The sequence below is a fragment of the Carex rostrata genome, chromosome 17, assembly GCF_964058835.1.
Source record: "Carex rostrata chromosome 17, lpCarRost1.2, whole genome shotgun sequence".
Taxonomy (NCBI): Eukaryota; Viridiplantae; Streptophyta; class Magnoliopsida; order Poales; family Cyperaceae; genus Carex; species Carex rostrata.
This window is the reverse complement of record NC_135934.1, coordinates 3,747,529-3,752,016: the sequence shown is the minus strand read 5'-3', so window position 1 is coordinate 3,752,016 and position 4,488 is coordinate 3,747,529.

The window sequence follows — 4,488 nt, the reverse complement described above, 5'->3', positions numbered from 1 at the left end:
ACCTATTTTGAGAATTCTTTTTGAATAATAATTATTAAATAACTTAAAGTTTTTATTTTTTTTCAAAAATAGATACAACTTTCCATAAATTAAATGTCCTAGAAGGATCACAATATTTTCTAGATTACATAGAAGTGACTTTTGAACCGGGATCAATAACTCAGAATCTAAGCATTTTTTTTTTCCAATAACACATACAGAAATATATTAATTTTTCTTACAACCGCGAAAAATCCGACCTGAAAAATATTGATCCGAGTTATTTGTTACAGTCTTTCTAATAAATCAAATTATATTGTATTCCATCTATTTTTAAAGAAATATATCCAACATTTCTAATATTTCAATACAAAAAATAAAAAATAAAAACAAATTTTTGTTTTATAAAAAAAAAAAATTGGAATTAAAATTCCAGCCTGTGGAAAATTTCCACAGTGGAGTGTTTTTAAAATTGTTGCTAAACTTTGGTTATTATTATTAAAATAATTTTTAATGGGGTAAAAATAAAAATGTCGGATATTTTGAGCATGAAACATAATTTCTAGTTATTCGATAAAGGCTGGATGATATTTGTGTTGAGAATGAACTGTAAACACACAAAATGTCCGGCCATTTTTATTAATACTCTAAAAAAGAGAGATAATTTTAAAAATGCCCCCATATTAGGTTTTTTTTTTAAATTACCCTGACCGCCACGGGCGGCCCAATCCCCATAGCAGACTGCCCCTGGCCCTGGCGGTCCTTTTTTTTTTTTTTTAGATTTAGAGAAGAGAGATCTTAATATTTTGATTTAAAAATAATAATTTGGTGAAGAAAAAGTTTTCTTGTTTAGAGTGTATGCCAAAAAATAAGACATTTGATATATTTATGAAGTGATATCGTAACTCTTTATAACTTTGATTTGGTTTGTCAGTTGGATATCACGAGTTTAAATATAACTCTAATCAAGGACTTGGCCAGGGGCGGTTTGGTCCCCAGTGGACCGCCCCTGGCCCGGGCAGTCTGCTATGTGGATTGGGCCGCCCGTGGGCCTGACGATCGGGGCAATTTAAAAAAAAAAAATCTAATGTGGGGACAGTTTAAATTTTTTTTTTTAGGGTATTAATAAAAATGGCCGCAAAAATTATTCATAATTTTTTTTCATCAACAAGCAAATAATTTTTTTGTTTCGTTCATAATTTTGTTCGCTTTGTTCATCTAATTAACAAAAATTGTTGGAGAACAGAATATATTGGAGAAGAAAAAATATTAGTAGCCTTGTTTAAATATCACCCGTTAGGAAAATGTCAAACCTTAAATTTCTTAAGTACATTAACCTGTAAGCAAACTTTCACTACAAATATCAACTATATATTTCCTATGACAATGACAATAACAATATAATTAGTGAAGATTTGAATAATAATTATTACAACAAATTGAATGAGTTTGCAGCGATTTATGGATCTAAATACATCGTTTTTAATTATATTAATAGCCTTTACAGAGAATTTAATATTAATGAAAACTTCTAATCTAATTCAAATTTAAAAATCAAATAAATTGCAGTTGCACGAGTTTCATCTCTTTACAGAAAAGTTGTGTGTTCAATTCTTGACAATAGTATTTAAAAGATACTCGAGTGTGCTGGACCCATTAATAAAAAAAAGGAGGAAAAACAAAACCTACACGACATTGTAAAGAGTAACCCCCCTTAACTCTCTACCTTTTATTAATCCTACCGAACACTGGTTTCTTAGCACGGATTAAGACAACCTCATTTAGTCTCCTTTTGCCTGGATTTTAATCTCATGCTCTTTCCTTAAGGCACATCCTCCTTCATTTATCTTCCTTTAGCTATCTTAATTCCCTGCCCCTTTCTTTAGTTTACCGAATAACTCCTTCTTAGTGCGGATTAATAATTAATCTCTCATATGTTGCAGAACAACTCCGTAGCTTTTCTTTAAATTTTGGACTAAACAAAGAAAAGAAAAATTATAGCAAAAAGAAATGCTTAACTTTATTAATTAGCTGCTCTTGAAGCACCATTGTATTGTACTAGAGAGCAAGAGACAAAAGTAAGAACCTGTCCATCAAACCTTCACTTAAATAATATTCCCTAATTAATCAAAACTTAAATTTCAATACAGAATGATTATTTAAGCTAATATAGTTGGGGATGTATATCTATTAATGTTGTTGTATACTTAGGGCATGAGGAAATGCAAAGAAATGGAGAAAAAATTATGCTATTGCATTTCAAAATAAAAAAAATAAAAATCTTTCTGCTACTTATAATAGTAGTTTTTTTTTCAGTTTATTTCTATGGTTCAAAAATCTTGCAACATGCACAGCCAAATAAAAGCCCCATAATACGACAAAACTACTCTGTAATATTTTGATACTTTTATCTCAAAACTACGGTTACTTCTTAAGGTCATGTTTGATTTTGGAGTAACTTTAATCCGGAATAAATTGCTTACTCTAAGTTAAGATAGAGTAAGTTAATCATGTTTGGTAGAGAAAGCTAAACCGGATTAATTCAAATCTTACTCTCATTTACTTCATCAATTTTACTCCTTGTTCGGTGAAATAAGGAGTTTAATCCACCCCTTACTCCACAACCAAACATGACCTAAGCGACTCAAAAAGCTTAAAAAGGTTTAGTCTTGTGCTGCTGAATGTTTTGAAGAAGCAATACAATCATATTGGTAGCAACCAAGGTTTTAAATAGCATTTATCGCGTCATACCAGAGAGCCTCCAAAAAAAGCTATAGTGAATAGCGTCGCTATAGCGAAAGCTATGCCACATAGTGTTTTTTTTTTTTTTTATAAAAATTATATTATATATTTGTACTAAATATTAACATTATTTAGTCTCATAGAACAATAAATAATATCAAATTGATTAAAAAATTATAATATTCATATTGAACCAATACAAAGTCTAAATTGCGACTCAAAATATCCATAGTAATACTAATATCATAAACTATTGATCTTTTTCTATTCAAAATATCTTCAACATTATAACATAATTTATCTTTTTTCTATTTAAATTTCAAAATAACCTAGAAATTGAAAAAAAAAAAATTCACACTTCTAATAAAATAAACAGATGATCCTTGAAGAAATTCTTGTTAGTCCCTAAAATTTTCATAATTTAGCAATTATTTATTTGATTTATCATCAGTTAAAAAAAAACCAAGGGCAAAATGAAAAATTTATTATAGCGGACCTAAATTTGATATAATGTAATATTTATCAAAATTAAACAATATCTTCACCATTTATTTATTTTAAAGCCATATAAATTGAAAAAAAAAACAACTCATGTTGCATAGCGCGCGCTATTTGCGCTACACGCTATGCGCTATAGCGGACCGCTATTACCGCTATAGCGTCCGTTGCTCAAATAGCGTGTCTTAATGCTATAAGCTTAGCATTTAGGGTCCAAAAACACTATAGCACGCTATTTAGAACACTGGTAGCAACTATTAAGCTTCTCAAAAGAAAAATAAAAAATTCCTTACTCCTTGAAAGCAAGTTACTAAGCAATATATAACAAGCCGATTTTTTTATTAATATATCCAAAAAAATAATTAAATTTCAAAAAATAACCGAAGTTGAACGACATTTCGAAATCTACCTGTTACGTTACGAAATTTTTACAATTAAATTCAAATGAATTAAAAGCAAGAATCAAGTTAATTGAGCTAACAAAATGGAAGTTAAAACCTTAATTTAGGTTCCTCTAATTAAGTAAGTTAAGTGTGAATCGAAACCGCGTCGAAATTTCGAGAATTTGAGACTTTACAGGCTCACTGCGTCCGCACTGGTAGGTGACTGCGGGTGACTGACCCGCACTGACTTCTGTTTCCCTTAAATTGCCTTTGAAATTTCTGTGAGTGCGGGTGGGTGCGGCCGCACTCATGATTTTCTGTGTTGAACTGAAATTGGCTAAGTACTGAGTGCGGGTGAGGCCACCCGCACTGCGGGTCAGTGCGTCCGCATTACGCTCGGACTTTTTCTGAAATTCTGCCAAAAATCTACTAAGTTCTGAGTGCGGGTGAAGTGACCCGCACTGCGGGTGAAGCCACCCGCATTGCGGGTGATTTCTGTGTTAAAATTCATTCCAAAAATCTACTAAGTTCTCACTGCGGGTGAAGCCACCCACACTGCGGGTGATTTCTGTGTTAAAATTCATGTTGAAAACTGACTAAGTGCTGAGTGCGGGTGAAGTGACCCGCACTGCGGGTGGAGGACCCGCACCGACACCGATTTTTGCACTGGAAAGTGCTGGAAGGACCTACAAACTGCCGAGTGCGTCCGCACTCAGATCCAGTGCGGGTGAGTGATCCGCACTGGGTGATTCCAAGGGCTTATTTGCATAATTCCTGCTCTCTCTCTCTCTTCCACTTCATTCCTTTACCCTTTTAAGTGAAATTTCTGCCAAGAGAGAAGAAAAAGAGCGAGAGAGTTTCCCGTTCCTCTCAAACCCCCGATTGT